Genomic DNA, 24,608 nt, shown 5'->3' on the forward strand with positions numbered 1-24,608 from the left:
TGCAGAAGGTCAAGACTTAAAAGAAACTATATCTCAAAGTATATTTTACCTTAAAGAGAATTATTTCTTAGTGCAAACATCCATTGACAAAAGACAAGAGAGGTATGTCTTAATGAATTATTTCATTAAACATACATTTCTGGAGTAATTCCTTTAATACCTATTACTTGTCATTTATATGATATATATAGTATGTTTTATGTTTCACATACACATTTTGTTGCTTTGTCAATGTCAAGAGTTCTTTTTAAAAGTTTGCATAGTATGCTTTATTTGTTGTTTTGTTTCTTGCTTTACAGCATAGTAACATTTTCTTTACAAGCTATAATGGTCATTTCATTATTTTTTTCAATTTTATTCAAATATGCATCTTTTGCCACATCCACTTATAAAAATAGAATAATTGTTAGGTGCTGTAAAAACTCAAAACACATTTATTTTCAAGTTGCGATCTTAGAATTATAAAGTGTCAATGTTGGAGAGGCAGGTACACAGGTCTCTTTGAGCTGAAGATTCCTTTGTACTTCTGTGTGTGTTCTCTTTTACACTAACCAGCATGGAATTCTATGCTAAGACTTCAACTCACTGGGTGATCAAAAATGTCTCAGTATAAGAATGCATTGAAATCTGCCCCTTGGCTTGCACATGACTGTAGTCATATTAACCATCACAAGTATTCAGTAATGTCAACTGTCATCTGTATTTGGATAAATGCAGACTATAATGCTATAGTCTCAGGCTTCTGAGGAAAAATCTTTAACTCTCAACCATATTTGATTCTAAAATGAGCTACACGATATCATTTTGTAAATAATAAGAACTCATTGAGATGCTCTTCCTTGGGAGAAAATTTAGTGGTTTGCATTATCTTAACATCTTTATAAGATACTCCTTAGTGATATATGAGAGAATAACTATCATTTTATGAACATCACTAACAGCCAACAATATTTTGTAGTTTTCTGACTTACGGGCATCTTCTCAGTACAATGTTTGTGAATTCAACCTTCAATATGTAAAATGGCAAGGAACTAGTTACTAATACCCAGTAGCCATGTAATATCAATCCTTTAGTTTGTACTTTTTGTCATTAAAGTAGATATTTATGTCACTTATGTCTAGATATCACAGTATCCACAATAAAATCACTGCAAACTTATTCCTTAGGTTTAAAACACTGTTTTGCTCTGTGTCACTGATTTGCATTAAAAAAGTTTAATTTCCACCTAAAATGTAAATTAAAGAAACTTTTAAAAAGAATTCTATTTAGTGCTACCATGGCTGACTCATCATCAAATTTTAATGTTACAGACAGTGGGCTTTTTATTTAGATTTGATGATTGCATTTTTAAGTATTCAGTTTAATTTATACAAAAATACTTTTTAACACATTTTAACTTAAAATTTTAATTTCTCAAAGGATTGATTTATATAATGTTTGTTTATTTTGTGATTAAAAGATTACAAATTGTACTAGGCTCAACAGATGTTCTGGTATTTACTAATCAATATGTTTTATGTGATACTAAAACATGGATTAATTTGGTAAAAATACAGAAAGAAGAATGGTTATTCAATATGAAATTTTGCATTAAGCTTAGAATAAAAACTGATTAGCCAAATATGTCTATAAAAACATAAAAATGATTAATGTATGGAAATTTATACAAAAATTAAGACGTTTTCTAAAAACTGATAGTCTGAGAAGTTACTTAAATATTAGTGACACTTGTTTACATTTATTTTAATAAACTAAAAGGTTGAAAAAAGTAAATAATAGATTTATATTAAACATTATGTAAAATGTGTTTGTAGAGTAACAAGAAATAATTCTAAATACTTTCATTGAAAATTTTCAGTAAAAGATCTCTTATTTCATATGTGATTCTCAAGCCCTTAAACTCTTTAGACACTCAGCAATGTATCTAAGGTTCTCTATAGTGTGTGAACTTCATTTTTTTTGGATCTAGTTTAGGGAATTAATTATGGACATCTTGAACCTACAGGAATTAAGGTTAATCTATAATTTAGTATTCAACAATTCCTCAGCTCTCTCTTTCTCTAGGATGTCTAGAATACATGTAACTAAAAATAACTAAGTATATATAATAAATAACTAAAACTGTGTAATTGAATCTAGAAGTATTAATGATGTACAATAAAGGATTATATTGCAAAGTCCTCCTTCAAGTTAAAGTGCTTTTCTAGTCAGCTAAAGGATTGTGCGGTACAATAGCTTAGCCAAGTAGGAAAAGTATTGAGAAGTCATGAATAAGTTGATCACTGAATGTGTATTCCTCAGATTTTGAAATTCTTGCTGGCACAGATCATAAGACCTGTTATTCTAGTCCAGGCATGCAAGCTATCTGCATATTTCGTAGCTCAGCTCCCTCTGATTATTATGAGATTCATAGTTTATTTCCCCCTGATAAGATGCCATGAATCGCATTTGCCTCTCCTTCTTGAGCCTCAGAGTAATCAGGAAGTTATTTCAGCACAACTTAAAATTATGTGTAATAAAGTACAGCTATCAGAAATTATGAAAGTTTCAAAAGTTGTATTGACCTTTTATTTTTTTCTTTGATGTTATGAAGAAAATATATTAGTGACCTTTTGGGAGATGCAATCAGTGCAATTGTATAGGGTTTTAACCAAATTGCATTTTAAGATTATTATGTGTGAGTCATTGGATTTATTTTTATTGGTAAATTAAGAAATCCTTGGTGGACCACATTTCATTTCATATTTGTTGAATTAATTGATAAAGATTAAACACTTGTACCAGCTCCAAGGAGTAGTGCATAATCTTCAGTCCCATATTTATAGCATGCTGAACACAATGTTTACATGCTTCTTTATTAGGAATGCATAAAACTTAATCTTATACTTATTTCTCCATGATGTTTCAAATTTAATTATAGATTCATGGGAAAGTCATATTCTAGAAATATTTTGTCCTTGCTACTAACTAGATAATTGGTTCCCAGGAGTCAGATGGAATGTTGAACACATGGGATGATATTTGGGCCAAAGAGAATTACTTTCTGTTAGTAGTTACCCACCTAACAAGGGTGTGCATTTGGTATGAAACAAATACATATGGGTGCGGGAAGACTTAGGCAGTCATATATACCAGAGAAGGCTAGCAATAAAGCCTCTAAGTTTTAGTAGTTGAAGTAAATTTCCAGTTACTTAGATGTTTTTATTTATTTAGTCATTCCAATACTCAGGATTTCACAAGTCTCCACATACATTTGTCTCATTTATTTAAAGGACAAGCAAATAAACTTAACTGCTCCTGTAAACAAGGAATTCAATGGGAAATACTTAGATTCTGTTGTTGATAATAGCCCCCTGACATGTGAAACATAAGATACTTGATGACTCTATTAACACCTCTTGATTATCTCAAGCTAGTAAGCTAACTTAAACTTCCTTTCATAGTCATATATCATTGAGACACACAACCATTTTCATAGTTCATATATCTAAAATATGGTCATAGCAAATGTGGTATAATTTTAATGGATAAAATATTAATTTCATGAAGTGTTTTATGTGAGGTAGAACTATGCAGAGATTATATGCCCCTACAGTTATCAGAGAGTCATCTTCTAACTAGAAAACCCTTGCTACACTGGATGTCTTAGTAATGGGTTTCTATTGCCGAGGCAAAATACCATGACCAAACAGCAAGTTGGGGAGGAAAGGGTTTACATGGCTTACACGTCATCATTATTGATCATCACTGAAGGAAGTCAGGAGAGGAACTCAAACAGGTGGGGTTCAAGGACAGAAAATGATGTAGAGGCCATGACACAGTGATGCTTACTGGCTTGCTTCCAATGACTTACTCAACCCACCTTCTTATAGAACCCAGAACCAGAAGTCCAGGGATAGTACCACCCTCTATGGGCTGAGTCCTCTCTCATTAATCAGTAAATGAGAATATGCCTTACAGCTTGATCTCAAAGAGTGATTCCACAACTGAGGTTTCTTCTTCTCTGATGACTCTAGCTTGTGTCAAGTTGACACACAAAACTATTCAACTAGTACAACTAGTTGCTCACTTTTCTCTATTCAAATTCCTTTAAAATGTTTTTTTGTGAGCATCCCTACATGACTGAGAACACTTCTGTTGTGATGGGAGCGGTGGGCTGCTTCCCGCCACCCAGCTAGCTTTACCTGAAATAATTACATGGAAACTGTGCTCTTTTAAACACTGCCTGGCCCATTAGTTTCAGCCTCTTATTGGCTAATTCTCACATCTTGCTTTAACCCATATTTAGTAATCTGTGTAGGATTACGAGGGGTGGCTTACCAGGAGAGATCTTAAACTGCGTCTGTCTTGGAGAGGAGAGGCATGGCGTCTGCCTGATGTGTCTGCCTGATTCTGCTTTCTTTCTCCCACAATTCTGTTCCGTCTACTCCGCCTACCTAATATTCTATCCTATTAAAGGGCCAAGGCAGTTTCTTTTTTTTTTTTTTTTTTTTTTTTGCCTCAGAAGCTGTGGTGTATTATGCTCTGTCACACGGTCTACCCTTTGGGGCAAAGATCTTAACTTACGTATGTCCATTGCTATGAGTCGTTGGTGTGGTTCAAGGCCTCTGGCTTCACTGCACTGTCAGTACTGGATCCTCAGTGGGACTCCTCGAAGCTATCCTGTTTCGTCTGTGTCATGGAGATCCGACAGCTTTGGTTCTTCAGGACCAGTCACATCACTATGCTCCAGCAGTTCATGGATGCAGTAGAAGCTGGGCTGGGCAATCTCAAAGCCCTGAATCTGGACCTGGGTGGTAGCTGTGTTTGTCTACCCATCCACTCTCCTGCACCTGCACCACCAGGGCCAGCTTTCCTGCTTTGCCTAGGCTAGGAGTGGGGCCAGTTCTCCCTTCGGTGGTAGCTGTCAAGGGACAGGACAAGCAATCTCATGCTTACACCCTTGGGTAGGCAAAGTTCAGGGGCAGCTCTCCTGCTCTCTTCTCTCAGGGTCAGCTCTCTGCCTGCCGTGGGCAGCAAGTGACAGGACCACATCTCTCCAGCACCCACACCATCACAAGGCCAACGAGGGTCAGGGCCAGCTCTCCCCAGGTGACACCCTGGGGTGACTTATCCACTTTGTTCAGGAGACAGGGCAGGACCTTGAACATCTATATGGCCCCAGGCAGAAGCTCAGACCTGTGAAGTCTGCATGACCTTTGGTGGTCACATTAGCTATGCAGACATGACCCAAACCCCTGCTACTATAGGGCCATGGACCCAGACATGGCCCTTGGTGGAAACATGGACCTAGTTATTACCGTGACTTCAGGTGGCAGTACAGGCTACTCACTGTCCTCTTGTCTCCAGTTATATCTTTCTTCAGAGTGCCCAAATCATTCCAAGGCAGTTTCTTTATTAACCAATGAAAGTAACACATAGACAGATGACCCTCCTCCATCATACTTCCTGTGTTTGCATTTGCCTTCTCTTTCTCATAGCTCCCTGAGGCTGTGAGGAGGCAATGGCTGATGACATCTTTTTCAGGACTAAGTGTTTCAAGGTTTCTCATTCTGTGCAAATTGTTCAGCTGTGAACCCAAGCATCAGTTTTCATGAATTGCAGAAAGAATCATCTCAGATGATGTCTGAGAGAGACAGTTAGCTCTGGGTATAGCAGATTTTCATTAGGAGTCATTTCATTGCTCTGTTCCTTTAAAAGAAAAAGAACACTTGATTTTCATATAGCCCTACGGGCTATCCAGTCAGGCTTTTAGCTAGCCAGCATCTGGCATGAGTTACATATCATGGATTAAGTCTTAAATACAACCAGATAGTGTTTGGTTACTCCTTCAACATTAGCTCCATTATCACAACATGTCAATCAGACATGTCACCATTATAGATCATACAACTTGTAACTTGGTTTCTCCTCTGGTAGTGTACAGAATAACTTCTGTGTACCATGAACAATACTTGGCAGAGATGAGGGATCGAGTTAGGGACTAGATCTACTTCACCATGTTCATGAATCATATAAATATTACCTTCAGCAAGAATGATGTAATCAAAATTAAGTGCTCTGAATTTGCATTCTAATCATTTTACTATGGCCAAAATATTCTATAGCTATATCTGTTGTTTATTTACCATCATTTGCACTTACAACTGTCATATATCAACTTTATATTTTTAATTATGTAGTTATATTTTGTCAATTCTATACATGTACATAGTGTTACATTTTCTTTCCTCTTTACACGCTCCTTTATCTCCTTCCTATCCTTATCAATCCCAGCTTTTCCCAAGTATTTTATTTCTTCTTTCTATTTTGTGGTTCATTTAACTTAGTCAAGGCCATATGTCTGAGGATTGGATTGAAACAATCAACTGGAACATAGTGAGGTCACCAGGGGCTACACTACTGAAACCAATGACCTCTAATTTTTCCTGAATCCATCAGAGGAAAATAGTTCAGCTTGAGGACTGGAGGCCCTGAGCCATGCCCCCAACAAAGCCCAAGTGTTGGTGGAAACATTCTTGATTCTTGTATAAACTCAGGCAAGGTATGTAAAGCAGCTCTGTGTTTATGATTCGAATATTTGTCTGATACAGAAAAAAGCATTTCATAATCTTTTTTCCTGTCTTCCAGCTTTTTTATTCTTCCACCCATTTCAGATGTCTCCTGCATCTTAGAGGGAATAATATACATCTATTGTATAGCAATGAGCACTTATCCCTATTTACTCTCAACATTTTATACAGTTCTGAGTCTCCCTATTGACTGTTATTCACTTAAAAGAGAAACTTCTTTACTAAGGATGATTGTAGCATTTGTCTCTGGCCATAAACATTTATTTAGGAGGCATTTTTATGCCTCCTAAATAAATTTTGATCATTTTTTCTAGATATTTGTGTTCAGTACTCACTTGAGACCTATGATATTCCTTGCCATGGATTTTTACGTGATTTATAGTAATAAATCTGTATTCTCTCCTCTGTGGTAGATCTCAAATACAATAGAATCCACAACACAACAGCAATGATACTATTGTTCAGGTGGTCACAGCTTAGCAGCTAATTAGTCATCTGTTCCATGGAGTTCCTATTTGGAGTCTGTTGATAACAAATCTCACCTAGTAGCTTTCATAGAATGATACTCAGCAGGAAAGAATATCCAAGGTTTAATTGTGGCATTATTTCCAGCTTAATTTCTCTACACAATATAACTAAGGTTGATGGTATCTTTAGTAGGAAGTTAACATTCAGTCTGGTGGACAACCAAGAAAATTTTAAAGACCTGCATTGTTTGTGGACTTCTGGAGCTTTCCTGACAGATTCTACAGGAAATATTTCAAACCTAATGCTTGGGTTTTTGAGTTAACAACTAAAAAGCTAATAAATAAAAAAGCAAGCAAGCAAAAATAATGAAGCTTGTTGGTAATGTTTTCAATTTTTACTGCTTCTCATTACAGTGTATCTAATATTTATTGTCTTTGTAATAATATGTACATAGAAAATTTTTATTTCATAATTTTCTGTGTAGAACAGCTGGGTAGTAGAAGGTCTCAGAATTAATATATTTTGTCTTGTTCCTGTCATTCTTAAACTTTTTTTAAAATTTGGATGATATTATGCACAATAGTATCTTAGTTTTTATCCTGTCAATGGCTGAAGAAAATAACACTTTTTAGTATAGGATGATTTTAAGAATTATATGAGTTAATCTCTGTAAAAATATTATTTATTTGAATGGAGTGTAATAGACAGAGAGCAATGTCAAGATGAGAGTATTTATGAAACTTGTCAACAGTGTTCCAAATAGTGTGGATCTCTATAACTGACTTCAGAAAAATATATCATTATACATTGTTGGCAAGATAAGGACACATGCATTGCTGACATAAAGTTAAAAAAGTATTCTTAAAATACTAATGGATAGAATCATAGATAATAGAATAATTGGCTTCAGCATTGAAAATCAAACTGAGAAAATTCATTTTACAATAGGGACTTTTCAAATATGTTAAATTTCTACCAATATGTACATTCGTCTCATTTTGATAAAGTATCCAGAGCCATAATATAAGGAAATGCATATAGTAGTAACAATATAAGAGCAAAAGGCATGAATAAAGCCTTCACATATACAAAATGGACATATTTTCTTCAAAACAGATTTTAAAAACTACAACTTTTAACCATCTCATTTTGGTAATATTTTGGATATTAGTTTAATTTCTACAATTTCTAAACCAGGATTATGAAGACACAAAAGCTTTGTTCCATTATGTGTTATGAGTGTCCCTGCATTAGCCTCATGTTCATGCTTATTTAATCAGATCAATGTTCTCATGATGGCTAATAAATAATTCTTTAATTTTGTCAACTGAAGCCAACTGTCTACATTGAAAGTTGTCTGCAATGAGATTTGTTCTAAGCCTGCCATCATGGGCTTCTTTCAACACACTTGAAACAAGTCTGTAACACAATGAACAATTCCATAAATGTTCCTTGACAGTTGTGTTTGGAGGATATATTTGGAAAACTTCACAAATGTATTTTTATATATTGACCTAAATTATGCTACAGTCTCCTCTCATTTCTAAAGAGACACTTTCACATCCTACATTACTTCTCCATCTTCTCTCCACCTATTGCAATGATAAAGATGATGCTCTCCAAGAAATTTCATCACTGGTGTGTGAAATCATGTGCAAAAAGTTTCCTACTTTTTGTCACTTCATGCTAGCAATACCTTAAGAGTATATTATTGCTAGTGTGATGTTTAGAAAGGAGAAACAGAAGTATAAAATTTGAAATCATTTTCCCCAAGTCAGAAATCTATTCAGAAAATAGAAATTTGAACCCAAGAATCCTTACTCTATAGTAGTTATGCTCTGAATACGACATGCTTGTGGGGGGTGGTTCCCTCTACTAGGAGTTATTTACTATTGTTCTTATGTCCTAGATAACCTGTATCTGTTTAAACTGGTGCATTCTTGGAAAGGCTTTCTCTGCTCACAGATTGGATATTATTTCCTGAATAAAGCTTTGAAAAGAAGTTAAGACAAATTTTTGTTACTTTGTCAATATTCCTCTGTTATTATGTGATGAAAAGGCAGCTGGGATAGATACTAGTATTTCCATGGGTTAAAAAGATTTAGTTTTGGCCTCATACTTTCTACATTGTCAACATCAGAAGCAGAATTTCAGGTATGAGTTGTCATGGTAAAATTATATTATTTCTATAGATTTTCTTTTTCTTCTTTTATTTTACTGGGAATTAAACCCTGCAAGCATTTATTCTAGGAAAATACTCAACCCCTGAGTTCTAACTATATATATATATATATATATATATATATATATATATATATATATATACACACACACACACACATATATATATATATATATATATATATATGTTTAAAGGATCATGCTTGGTATTTGTGTGTGTGTGTGTGTGTGTGTTTGTGCACCTGTGTGTGCATGTGTGTGTGCATCTGTATGAGAGATAGAAAGTGTGTGTGTGTGAGAAAGAGAAAGTGTGTGTGTGCGCGCACACATATGTGTGTGAGAGAAAGAGAGAGAAATAAGAGAGAGTATGTGTATGTGTGTGTGAGAGAGTGAGTGAGAAAGTGTGTGTGTGAGAGAGAGAGAAAAAGAGAGAGAGTGTTTGTGTGTGAGAGAGAGAGAAAGAGTGTGTGTGTATGTGTGTGTGTGAGAGAGAGAGAGAGAGAAAGAGAAAGAGAGAAAGAAAGAGAGAATACATGAATGCACAAATAATATTTTGGAAACTATTTTAGAATTCTTTGAATAGTTCTCTACCTAATAATTTGTATGATCTGCTTCCCTCTAATATTTCATCTTTTTTCCTCTCTTCTATTAAGTATGCAGACACATACATATCTGATAACTGATATGCTTAGTTTTAAAAAAGCCAGGCATAAGGTATAACTACTTTCTTTATTTTCCTTTTTAACATTATAATATTGACAAAATAATTCAGTATAGCTCTACGGAAGAGTTTGTAACAGTTGATGGAATATTTTAGAGCCCCTCACTCAATTTTCTACTGCTCCAACAAAATAACCGAAAAAAATAGCTTATGTGTGAAAAAGATAAGTTTTTCTGTCTGTGTAAGAAGTCTCAACTCATGACTGGATGAACAGAAGTAAGGCCTCTGTTGGCATCCCATGTGAGGAATAGAGTAGAGAAAAGTATTCTCATTATCCAGGAAGCAGAGAGGCTGTCGATGATGCATGGGCCCACAAGACTGTTCATACTCATGGCCCCAATTTCCCAAGGATCTGCTTACCGACCTCCATTTGTAAAAGTCCTACCATCTCCTGATATCATTAGTAGGCAAGCGAACTTGTTAACACGGGATATTTTTCACATATTCAGTATTTACACTTCACTTACCAGTGTTTTCTTTAATTATTGGTTTTAACTATAACTCATGATTTTTTGCTAAATTACCTTTTCTTTTTTATTGTTTTTAATGAGCTGTTCATTTTTTCTTCACTCCCCTCCCTTCCTCCCATCTCTCGATCCTCACACTCTCAATTTACTTAGGAGGTCTTGTGTTTTTCAGCTTTCTATATAGATCCATGCATGTCTTTCTTGCTAAAGTGAATTTTCATAAACTCCATAACCAGAATTTCTGATTCCATTCCTAAAAGAAAAGGAATAAAAGTGTGCCATCTCCAGGCATAATCACAGAGCACAGGCAGACTCACACAGGCAGACACAGACCAATTATACTATATTCCCTTTCATGACTCATCTGAGGAAAGTCATCTGCCTGATGATCATCTGGGTACCAGCTCTAAGTCTGCTTTTATATGCCAATTCTGGTTGCAAACTTACTGTAATTCCTCATTAATATGTTCAGTGTTTCCTTTAAAGCCATCGAAGTCTGAGTTCAGAGTCAGCACTTCTAGGTTATTGGCATATTCAATCATTCATCTCATTGGCATGCATCCTATGAACTTATTTGCACAAATATTCATATTTCATATTTGTGATTGATACATTTATATTTGTGTCTAAATTCACTGTGATATGTCATTTGTCTTTTGTTACTAGTCCACCAGAACATGGTATTTAGAGCACTCTGAGTGGTCTGGTATCATGAAAATCTTTTTAGTGTACTGTAATGATGTGGTATAACAATACACTCATACACATAAAATCAGACTTGTACCAAGCATACACAGGAGTTCTTCATGAGATTATAAATACAGTTTACTTTAATACAAAACATTTTTGCCAGCTATATTTAAAATGTTTAATTTTTGTGTTTCTTCTAAGTTGCTTACTATGTACTCAAATAGCAACTCTTTATTAAGTACTTTCTGCTTTCATTGTACTCTGTTGGAGATACTGTCATGTATAATCTCGTGAACACTATGAAAAAATAGTAGTCAAAGTCATCTTCAAACTTTAGAGGATTTTCATTTCTTGTGAAATAGTTGAAAAATAAAACCTAATATAATTATGCATAGAGAGGCCGGAGAAATAAACAAGCAGTTGAGTATGTTCCTGCAGAAGACCCAGCTTTTGTTCATAGCACACATACTGTGTCTCACAACTATCTGTAATTCCATTTCCTAGGAATTCAATGACTTTTTCTGACCTCTGACAGCTAACGGAGATGCACATGGTGCACGGATACATGCAAACAAAAAATAATGCTTGTAAAATAAAACAAAATATGAAAATATAAATTCTCTATTGAACTCCATAGCAATTGCACCAAGTCTTTTATCCTTTAGGGACAGGACGGAGCAATTTGTTAACTCCGTCTACTTTCTCTCTCCTTTATCACAGATATCATTCTGTAGTAGTGTTTTCACAGAGTTCGTGTAGTCGTGATATTCAGCTTCATTTATTAAAGGAGGAAATAGGTAGCAAGGCAATTCTTTTGCTAGAAAAGGTGCAAAGTGGCTTTGTTTCTGTTCCCTATGTTGACGGCAGCAGGGACATAATGATAAACTATTTTAATTGCTTTTGTTGTGTTCTCTTTAAATAGTTATTCCTTGTTTGGAGAGATCTTTGCTGCTGATGACCTCTGTGTTGAATGATTTGTTAACCAAAAAATATATCATAACATCTATATCATAATATTACTTGGCTATTGGAACATTTTCAATCACTTTGATATCATAGGTTGTGTAAATAATTGTCAGCCCTTTGGAAATATTGTTAGAATACAGTATAAGTAGCTTCTCTGGTTTGAAGTTTGATCTTAAAGTATCAACATTTTTCGTCACAACAGGAATCTTACTTCAAAGTTAGATATGATGATATGTGTCTTTAATACCAACACTTTGGAGTCAGTGGCAGGCAAATCTTTAATATCAAGGGGAACCTGGTCTGCATAGTTAGAACCTGACTCAAGAAGAAAGAAGTCATTCATAGATGCTTTATTCTATAGATATGAAATTATTTCTATTAAGCAAAATATGTTTTCAGTGTGAGATATTTTTTAAATTATTTTTGCTTCATTACTAAGAAGAGAAAGTTTGTTGAATCTTGAGATCAGGTATGTCTGTACATATGACCCATACTGTAAAGTGATGATTAAATTGTCAGTTAAACAATGCCTTCATTTTAGACTTTTAGAAACAGTTAAATACAAACATAGTATAATTCCAACTATGAATTTTCTCTACTTAATTATATTTCATAGCTAATGTTTATGTTTCTCTCCACTAAAATTGTAGTAGCATTTGAAGAGAAATATACTCTGAGTTATATGTCTTTAGTTTGATTTTTTCCCAGCAATATTGCACTCAGAATTACCTGCCTGTATTCACAGGTGTCCATGAGTACTTGATTTGTTAACACAATTGAAAAGGGAACAATCACGTTTCAGAAAGCATACTTTAAAAGAGTAAATTTTTAAGTATTTAAAAATTGTAATTGCCTGAAAGTTAATGGCGAAGTTGTTTTTTTTTTGTTTTTTTTTTTTTTTTTTTTTTTTTTGGTTATCAAACACATATGGACAAATGATGCTTATGGTAATTGAAAAAACAAACTGAATTAATGTTATTTCCTAAAATGATGTTGACATCAATTCCCTTCAGAAGGAAACGAGACATGTTTCTGTGTGATTTATTTCCTTTTCCTTATGTCTGTAGATGACTGAAAGAGTTAGTGTATTGTACCTTAAAACTGGGACATCATATATGTAATGTAAGGTACTTTTCAGCGAGCCTTATTTTCTGTGCTTATTATAGGTTCTGCCATTATCTCTAATCTACCATCATTTATGCTCCTTCTGAAAATAAATCAACACTATGTGCCAATACACTACCTTAAAATCAAAAGAAAAATTGTTATCTCCCTTTTCTGGTGTACTCATTAGCAGAAGAAAAATAACCATCCTACTAAATTTAGACAGTACTTCATCAGTTTGCCTCAACTTCCCCATCAATGTCTTCAGCTCAAAATAATGCAGACTTCTATAATGACTAATCATGACTACTTCAAAAAAATAAATGGTATATGTCTTGTCAGGAACTTGCATCAAATTTGCAAATAGACTCCAGTTTAGCAGCAATCTGCTCCTTGATTTTCTTGCTTTTGTTTTACAAAGAGAGTAGTATTTATCATATCTAATCAGAATTTACCATAAAATTCTTGATTATATATAGTGTTTTAAATTACTTTAGAGATGTTGATAACAATGGTGTTAATTAAAGGAAAAGTAACATCACTATGTGTCAAGCTCAGAGTTTTCTGGAGACATTATAAGTAAATCTTTCAGCAAATGTTCTAAACTCTTTCTTGTAAAGTTATAAATAGATGCAGAATCTGTCTGCTGCCATTGAAACTGATCCCCTTTCCAAGGAACTCCTACAGACTTCTGTGGCTCAGGCATCCAGTCTTCTGATGTTTATTCTCAGAGACTAATATATATCATCATTTACTGATTCATATATTGTATTAATTTTAAATTTCTAGCTAGAAAGTTGAGTTGTTTCTCTTCTTCCCTCTTTGCTTTCCTCCCTTTCTCCCCCTTCTATCTTTTCCTTTCTATTTTTTCCCTTTGTATGTTCACAATGTTAGTAATGATGACTCTAGTTTCTCTCTCTCTCTCTCTTTATTTTATTGTAACATGCCAACCTACATTTGCCTTTATTTCTGCTTTTATGTACCTTTGTGAGTTCACTTACTCCACTTATATTCTTTGCATTTCCTGATTAATCTCTTTGCTTCTGTATCTGTTCTACTTTCTATGTAATGTAACATACTGATTCTTTGAGACAAGACACGACCTCCAGGAGACCAAATGATTTACATACTCACTGACTAATCTGACTATGTTTGCATTCTCTTAAGTATCTGGTGATCAGCAGCTGGGTCTATTTTAGAAATGACTTTTGATGGGATAAGTGAGTTTTCCTATTTGTGGTCTTTCAACCCACAGTGGGCTGGTCCATGAGTGTCCCTTGTTAGAGTCAGGTCTGTGCTCAGATTTGCTGCTTTCTAGTAGCAGAAACAAGTCCAAAGATGGGTCATTGTCAAATTTGAAGGAATGAAGGTACTCTATCCTAGTGAGAGGAACAAGGAAGTGCAGTATTGTCAGGTAATGTTTGGGAATTTCCGTATTATCCGAAGAGCCTAATCGTTTTGCATCTAAGTGCAGCTATAATTCAATGCTTTACCACTTGTTCCATTGTCAACAGCTTAATCCAAATAACCATTATTTCCTAATGAGAAACTCTAATAGAATGATCTCCTAGTTTATCTCCCTAATTTCCCTTTAGATTACTGAATTTTTTTCAACATAACAGCCAAAGAGACTCCTAAATAGATTAATGGACATGTCCGCTAGTCTCCAATGACTCTTAAAGACATTGTCATATAGGACTTGAACATTTATTTCATCATTTCAGTTTTAAGTTACTTAGTTGTAAGATGCACTTGTGATTTACAGCTTACCTTACTTTTCAGAGGAGTACCAGTCACAGGATATTCATACTTCCCTTTATTTCTACTTAGAGCTGGTTTCCCTAAAGTATCCATATATATCACTAGCTTGGCATCATGATGTATTTTACTCAAATATAATTTCAAAATTGTTTCCTAAATACTCTGTGTATATACCTATGTATTTGCCTGTGTGTCACCTTTCCTAGATTTTCAAATATTACCTGTTCTATCATGTACCATTATCATGACAGACACTGACAGCATGGGAAACATCCACCTTTGAACTGTCCCACAGTTTCAGTAAAACTAGCTTCTACTTAGTTGTTAATACCCAGAAAATTAACATGGCTTCCTGAAAGAGGCTGTGTTGAATCATAGAATATGAGAGAGTAGCTTCTTTAGATTTTTTTCTTTTTACTTCATTGTATGCATGTTTCATATTTTGCTCATATGAATCTGTTTACCTCATATCTCTAGCTATAGTGTTAGCTCCTTTGGGAGATTATACATATGCTACTAATGACTCCATCCTCAATGGTTAATAAGGTTATTATGTAATAGTGTACTGTCGTCATAATTGTGAGGCATCAAATTAAACTGTGTTGGGGAGGACCAATTGAGTTGGGAGCAAGGTTTCAGAAGATCCACTCCATCACTGTTGGGGAAGGAATGGTGAAAGCCTTGTTGTTAGTCAGTGTGCTGTCTCGAATCCGCACATAGTGACTATTCTAGGAAACAGAAAATGATGGAAGCAAGTTTGTGCTCTCGCTCACGAGGGCAACTTTCAGCTACAGACCTCTGCCACCCGAGCCATTCTTCTTAAGGATCTGTAACATCCCAAAATAGTACAAACAGCTGGGAATCCAGTGTTTAGACATATGAGACTGCAGGAACATTTCACATCCAAGCCACAACACGTAGGTACTCAGTACTTCATTAAAACTGTAATAATTTCAAATTCATGAAAATGTCTGTATGCAATCTAATCATGAAACTCTAAAATGTTATTAGCTCATTGATTGAAAACTTACGACTCTTAACGCTGCTCTTAATTCTCCCAACCCTTAATTCATCTAAATGAAACTTGGTTTTCTAGGAAGAGCTGTCCTAATATTCTCTACGTCTCACTTTGCTTACAACCTCTACATTTAAAGTAATTCTGTTTAATTTCCTCTTAAAATGCAGAAGCTGTATCTCATCAAGAGTACTTTGTTCAATCTTACTATTAAGTTAATTTTGGAGTTATTGCATAAAAAATCAATTTTAGGTATGACTATCAAAGCTTCTGTCTTTTTGATTCTTTGTAAAATTGTGCAAGTTATTATCTTTTTTAGGTTAATTGAGTGCCTTAAAATAAAAGTGGCCGAAGATCCTTTGTTGTATCATTGGTACCTTGAGGCAGATTTAATATGCCTTCTTCCTCGTTCATAATTTCTTGTCATGCCATTCATTTTAAATTGGTTCTGTATAGAAAATTATATAGAAAAACAATCTAAATATGGAAAAGATAATTAGCTTTGAAATTTACTATGTCAGACAAATAAAATCTAGTCCCATCAGTGCATGTTCTTAGAACATTTATGTTTGTGTGTGTGTAGGTGCATGTGTGTTTGTATAAAATTTTCTTTAGTATATTCTTGGAGGCCTTTCAAATATTCTGATCATCAGCTAATTTTAAGGAATTTTAAATTCTAAGGGAACATTTCTTCTATATTTTCTACTATGGCTTTTTATTTTGACGAATTCCACACATACATACAAGAGGTTTTGATTATCTTTACCTCCCAGTTCCACCCACTCACCTATCACAGATTCACTTCCACTTCCCCATTCCCCAACTTAATTTCTTCTTTATTATTGTTTTATTTTGATTTATTTATAACTCACTGAGTCCAGATTGTGCTACTGATCTACTCATGGCTGTAAAGCTATCTCCTAGAGCACGATCCATGAGCCTACAAGGAGCCGCATCCATTAAGAAAACTGAACATCCCTTGGAAGTCATAAGCTATCACTAGGTCCTCATCAGGGAATGGTCGCTAATGAGCCACTTTCTAGTCCTTTCTAAAATAACTGGCTTGATTAAAACTCTCACTTTTTAGAACTTTCTGTTCTTTCTTCCAATTGGTCCCTGAGACTTGGTGGAGGATTTTTATATTGACATCCTATTTGTGGCTGAGCACTCTATAATCACTTATGTTAAAACTTTGATCATACACGTATGTATCTGCTTTAATGCCATCCACTGTACAAAGAGGCTTCTATGACAAATTCTGTGAACTTCACTCATCTAAGGCCAGAGAGGTACAAATTTATAGTGCAATTTAAAGCTATATTCACTTAGCAAATTAGTGATGATAGGATCACCCCTGGGGTCTGTGTGCTCCCCAAATGTAGGTTCTTTTCCAGATTTGTAATATCAGACATAACTTTATTTTTATAGAGCAATGGTTCTCAACCTGTGGGTACTGAGACTTTTGAGGGTCACATATCACTTATCTTGCATATCAGATATTTACATTATGGTTCACAATGTACCAAAATTACAGTTGTGTGTCAGCAATGAAATAATTTTGTGGTTGGGGGTCACCACAATGTGAGGAACAGTTGTGGGTCCTAGAAAGGTGGAGAAACACTACTGTAGATCACCCTAAAATTGGTGCAACAGCTATACCCACAGACATAATCTTTGCAGTATGGCCATTACTGTAGTCCACAAGTTCACTTCTGGGTTAGAGTGTTGATGGATGAATATTTTCCCTCCCTTTGGTGCTTGTGTAACACCTTCTTGTACTGTGAAAGTAGCCAGCAGGGAAGAAAGTGTTGCATTTTTATGATGTTATGAAATCACATGGAATGAGTCATAAATAATTTAAATTTAAAGGTTGAAAATTCTTAAAAAATGATTCAAAATTACAATCAGGACACATTTTCAGTAGTTTGCTAAATTTCTTATGTATGCATTAAAAATTTTGATGGTAGCATTCCTTAATGTTTTTCTCTACCTCAAAATCTATGGCATGTATAAAAATATTATATCCCAACATTCTCTACCTTTTGGTAAGTAGGGTATGTTTGTGAAAAATAAATGCAAGAGAATAAGTTTTAGAATATTTCTATATTATTTACTTCATAAGTAATATGAATAGATATATTTTCTTAAGGCTGGTAGACAGTATTTTTCACAGGCTATGCAGTAATAGGACTCCATGCTACAGCACTTTCGAAGCCCTAGCTTGTTGCTGCACTTCATCTTGCTTGTTTCTTTTTTGTTTATAGTCAATGACTGTCATATTTTATTTAAAACAATCTTTTCTCATTTTATATACCAATCTCAGTTCCCAATTCCTCCCCTCTTCCCATTCCCCCACCTTACCTGGCCCCATCCCTTTCCCATACCCCATCCCCTCCTTAGATAGGGTAGGTAAGGCTTCCCATGGCCAGTCAACAATCTGGTATATCACTTTGAGGCAGGACCAAGGTCCTCACCCCTATGTCTACCAAAGAGAATAGGAATCAAAAAGCAAGTTCAAGCACTAGAGATAAGTCCTAGCCCCACTGCCAGTGGCCACACAGACTGCCCCAGCACTCAGCTGTCACCCACATTCGGAGGGCTTAGTTTGGTCCTATGTATGTTCCCCTTTCTGGCAGTCCAGAGTCAGTGAGCTCACCCTAGCTCAGGTCAGGTGGGTTTTTTTTTGTTTGTTTATTGGTGGGGGGGTATACCCATCATGATCTTGACTCCTTTGCTGATATTTTGGCTCCTCCCTCTCTGACTGGACTCTAAAAGCTCAATCCAATGATTCTCTGCATCTGTTTCCATCATATGATGGAGGAAGGTTCTATGATGACAGTTAAAAAAAAAAGAGATATTTTGATTGAGGGAGCCATTATGGGGTAGCAAGAAACCTGGTACTAGGGTAATTCCCAGTAATCCACAAAAGGAAGACCCCAGATAATTACCTAAGCAATAGTGAAGAGGGTATCTGAACTGGCCTTCCCCTATAATTTGATTGATGACTGCCTTAATTGGTATCATAGAACCTTCAGTCTATTATTTTGAAAAGACATTGAAGATATTACTATATTTCTTATAACTTTTATAGAATCACTTTCAAAACCACATGATTGTTATATTTATGCAACTAAAATCAAATTTAGAAAAATGTATTTTGTTTATGTCACCGATTGTTCCTTATGAACTATTAAATGCCAAAATGAAAGTCACCTTGCTGGATAGCTGCCCAGCTACATGCTGCCTGAGACAAAGTGTGGACATTTTGGAATGACACCTAAGCAAATATAAGTGTTAGAGGTTGCCCCATCCTCACTTAAAGAAAGGTTACTGTTGCTACTTCAGTCTAACACTACCGAGCTCTATAAACTGATCATTGGAAATATTTTAAAATATGTTCTCATAGCTGTTCAGTATCATTTTATGTTCTCAAAAATGGATTTACCAGTCACAAATTTCTTTGGATTCCCAATAGTCTTTATTTATTGATTTTTAAATACAGAAATAAAGATTTCTGCTTAAGTAGCCAGTTCCAGGGATTAAAATACTAAGTGAAGGGAAAATGAGATTTTTTTAAAATTAAAAATTTCATGCAATTCTGTTTATATTGGTACTTCTATGTGCTTTTTTTGGATGTGTTCCTGTGGTGGTAGGGTATCAGAGGTAAACAGATGTGTATTCCTTTATTAGTTTTGCCTGTTTTTCATCATCATCATCATCATCATCATCATCATCATCAGTAGTTGTAGTAGTAATATTTGATACATACTATGTCACAAAACCTTGACTGGTCTTTGGTAGCTTAGCCCATAGCTCTGCTGTGACTTTCTGCCCCTGCTCCCATCAGTTGCTGGATGAATGTTCTATGGTGACATTTAAGACAGTCATCAGTCTTACTACAGGTCGAGGCCAGTTCCATCACCCTCTCCACTATTGCTTAGGGTCTTAGCTGGGGTCATTCTTGTGAAATCCTGGGAATTTTTCTAGTGCCAGGTTTTTTGCTAGTTCCATAATGACTCCCTCAATCAAAATATCTCTTTCCTTGCTCTCCACCTCTGTTTCTTTTCCATATTGACCACCCATTCCTTCAAGTACCCCTCCCCCTCCATCTTCCCCTCCTCCTCCACTTCCAACACTGGCCAGATAGGAAAGAAACCAGCACAGAGCCAAACTAGGCCCTCGGAATGTGGCTGAAAGTTGTGTGACTGGGGCAGACTGTGGGGCCACTGGCAGTGGTGCCAGGATTTATCCCTACTGCTTGTACTGGCATTTTTGAACCTGTTCTCTTTGGCTGGATACCTTGCTCAGCCTAGATATGGTAGGGAGGGCCTTGGACCTTCCTCAAAGCAATGTGCCTTACCCTCTCTGAGGAGTGGATAGGGGAGGTGAGAGGATGGTGAAGAGAATGGGAGGAAATGAGGGAGAGGGAACTGGGATTAGTATGTAAAATGAAAAAAAAATAGCCTTTTAAAAATAAAATGAATAAATAAATAAATATAATCACAAAAAGAAAAAAAGGCCTCCCAGCCAATATTAAGAAGAAATAGTAAAGCAATGTTATTCTGAGTCACCAATTTGGAGATTGTACCTTTTAAAACAATTACTCATTAGCAAACACTCAGCAGCGTTGTGGACTTTTAAAGTACTGGTGTTCTTGGGGCTGGAGAAATGGCTCAGAGGTTAAGAGCACTGCCTGCTCTTTCAAAGGTCCTGAGTTCAATTCCCAGCAACCACGTGGTGGCTCACAACCATCTGTAATGGGGTCTGTATGCATGCAGGCATACACACAGACAGAATATTGTATATGTAATAAATGAATATTAAAAAAGTATTGGTGTTCTGATCATAGAATTCATTTTATAATTCCATCTACTTAAATTACACATAGAGATTTTCAAATAGCATGTTATTAATTCTTTGATAATTTTATAGAATATATTTTGATCACATCCATGCCTATCACCATTTCCTCCAAAATTCACCCCAGTCCTACACATCCAAAATTTTGTTCTTTCTCCTTTTTAAGGCCTTTGACTCTATTCGTGTTGGCTAGCTACTCTTGGGTGAAGGTCTGTGCTGGAGTGTGGTGGATATACCAGAGGTCACACCAATAAACAAAAGTAACCCCCTCTCCCCACAGCTATCACTTGTTATTCCCCTCCCCTCCTCAGAGCTTAAACATTGCCTGGCTAGAGCTTTCATAGGTCTTGCCCATACTAACACAATACCTGTTGTGTTCAGGAAAAAAGTTTGCTTGAAGTCATCTTTCCCTGAAGCACATTTGATGTTCATAATATTTCTGCTTCCTAGAGTTCCCTGGATCTTGAAAAGAGCAATGTGACATAGGTAAGGTATCCCTGGTAAGGAGGACTGCTCTGAAGTCTCTTGGTTACTACATCCTTGCTAATTATGAATCTTGTGTTAATTGCCATCTGCTGCAAGAGCAAGCATCTCTGCTTATGCTTACGAGATGTGCTGATCTATAAGTATACAGAAAGTCATTAGCATTCACTGTAATGCTATATCGTTTTAGCAGAATTGTAATGGTAGATTCCCCCCAAGTCTTATTACTTATCTAGCCAAAGCTTCTTGCCTTTGTTAACACTGCCAGGTATGAGTTCCACTTTGAGGAGCGGGAATCAAATCCAATCCAAAGGTGGTTGCTAAACTCCATAGTACTTATGTTACTATTGTCCCAGGGAGCAGATCCTGCCAGGAAAGATGTTATTGTAGCTCACAGAGTGAGGACCAAATGAGATGGATTATCAGTCCTCTACTATGGAAGTGTAAGAGAAACTTCCATCACTGTGAAAGATAGCCAGTAGGGACGAACCTTTCAAATCAATACCTATATGATTTCTTTATGTTTGCAACTCGAGCAATGATTTTGAGTTACTTATGGCACAGTAATTAGAATCCCAGAGTCGGAAGGCTGAGAGTGGTGTATTGTGTCTTTGAGTCCAGCCTAGTAACACTGGAAGACCCTTTTCTTAAAAACTGAGTAGCTAACTAACTAAATAAATAAATGTTATAGAGATATGATAAATAAATAAAATTAATTAAGATAGTTACTGTGTAGTTAGAATAGATAACCCAGAATTTGAATTCAGGCATTTTTGCTTGAGCTATATCACATTAACTACCGGAACTATATTTATATTCTGAAGAGAAGTCAGAGATCATTTATTATCTATGTAGAAAAAACAACCTTCTTGCTTGTCCATGAATATGTATGTGTGTACTTACCTCCTTATCGACGTGTCTTTCAGTCTGTCTGCTTCCTATCACACGTGTCTGCATTTGATTTCTTCAACAGTATACATGTGACATGTTCTGCTTGACCAAGTGCCCAATTATTCATTGTCAGCCCTAGCCTGTCACTGTATCTGAACACTTTACTTGAGCTAAGTTAATGATAGCTTCTCATTGCAATGATTCATATTTTGTTTATTTTTAAAATTTACTCACACTGATATTTACATTTTAAAAACTGAGCTGGCAGGATGAATGAATTGTGTCTCACTGTTGTGCTTCTCATGAAATTCTACTATACTCACAAAGTGCATCGTTTTGTGTAAGGTTTGTATACCTTTAATGAAGATCATGGCATTGCTGGAAAGCTTAGATACTTTGGTTCCAAGTCTTTTATTTTATTCCTTCACTATCCTGCTCTTTGGTGAGATTGTTCATGGAAGTTTTGTGGGAGGTAATTAGTAAACAAACAAATAAAAAGTGTTTTAAAAAATAACAGAAAAGTACAGAAGACATGCTTTTTAAATCTGTCTTATGTTCAATAAACAGCTTATCAAAAATCTTGGAAGTCTCATAAAAGACCCGTAAACATATATTGCTATTAGTAATAATAAATTTGCTATATTTTGATAATATAGTGACATAACTATAAATAAACACATTCATGGAAGACAGCTGAATTATATAGATAAACAGAAATGTAATATTAAATCATAAGTGGTAGAGCTATCTGTTCCCACCTCACACAATCCTGCCTTTAGACATGCATGTGAGATTCCTAGAGAGCCTCTCATGCTGATTGTTGGCTAGTTATTAGCCAAGGGGAAAAGAACTACAATTTTACACTTCAGAGATATGCTCAATCACTAAGGAACTGTTTGTAATTTAAATGTGAACACAGTTACCATGTAAATACGCAGGTTTGTTGCATTTATTTCCAGTGCTTATGGTGTCTTCTCTATAACATTGTTGGCAAAATCCTGACTTTTATGAAGTGGCTCATGAGGAAATCCAAAAGAAAAGAGATTGCAAATGTAATTCCTGTAATAAAAGTTAACATTATGTAACCTAATCCGCAGGCCCTCGTCTTTCAACTCAAATACACACAAATGAACATTCATTTCATACGAATGTACACAGATGGGTACATTTAATTTCCACTATCATTCTTATGTTTAATGAAAGAAAACACACATTCAGTTTAGCTAAAAAGTGTCAAGTATCTACAAATATTTGTAAGGAGTGTATGAACAGAGATTTTTCATTTTTATCTATCAATCTTATCATAAAGACATTTTACAATATTTTATTAAAAGTACCTGATAATTATATGATATGTTTAATAATATTTTTGTTTTTCCTGTATTCTTTATGTTTGTACTACTTGAAAATCATTGTTATAGCATAGTTCTAGAGTAGTGCTTAATAATTATGAAAATTTATGTTCAATACTCTGTTTCTTTTATGTTTATGTTCTTTATGTTATTCTTATTACATATTTATTTAAATATAGAAAGCTTAAGATGCACTAAAATGTAATTCTTCAATAGGATAGCTTTGGTAAAGCTGAAACTCAAAAAAAAAAAAAACCTAGAAACTTTTAGATACTCAAGTTCATGTTTAGAAATAGAAATTTAGTATAAATATTCATTTGATACTACATATTAATAGAATTCTGAATAGCTTTACACATTTATTTATTTCAATACTTAGTATTCCAATACACTTTTGTTAGCAGAATATATATTCACAAATATATAATTTTAAAATAAAATTTGGTGATTTATTTTTAAGACAATATTACAGAAACTAACTGGAAGTAAAGGGCAAAAATACATTATGATGAGATTCACAGATAATTTTTTGTAGACCACATTATTTTAAGACATGGCTCAAATGAGCTTACCAATGGAAGACATTAGCTCTGTCTGTTCAACTTTCTCCCACTTGTTCAGTATGTCAGCCAAGTGCTTTTTGCAAGATTGAGTGACTCAGTATTTTAGAATCAATAAATCTATCATTTTTCCAATTATTTTTTCTTTACTTTGTTGAGATTGAAACATAGTCTGTCTTTGATTTTATTTATAAAACATTGAAACTCTTGTATTTATTTTCTCAACATTAAGAAAGGTTAATAAAGATTTATGTTTTATTCTCAAGTTACTGAAGAGAAACTGAAAATGCAGAGACAAATATGTATGTTTATGAGTTTGTTGCACATTTGTAAAATAATGTAAAATAACTTTCTTTTTTTTAACAAAATAACCTTCTTAAACACCATGAATCCTGGTATACTGTATTCACTTCTGTTACTGTTTAAGAATAGGAGTCTGAGATTGGAAGACAAGTATTCTATAATCAAATATGTAAAATGACATGAAATATAAGGACCTCTTACCTAACATCTGTA

General features: G+C 34.9%; 1 protein-coding gene across 5 annotated transcripts in view; it reads left to right on the forward strand.

Annotated features, from left to right (window-relative positions):
* Positions 1–24,608, forward strand: part of Epha5 (EPH receptor A5) — a 314,453-nt gene that overhangs the window by 162,237 nt on the left and 127,608 nt on the right. The window lies entirely within an intron of this gene.

The sequence above is a fragment of the Arvicola amphibius genome, chromosome 1, assembly GCF_903992535.2.
Source record: "Arvicola amphibius chromosome 1, mArvAmp1.2, whole genome shotgun sequence".
In the NCBI taxonomy this organism is placed as follows: Eukaryota; Metazoa; Chordata; class Mammalia; order Rodentia; family Cricetidae; genus Arvicola; species Arvicola amphibius.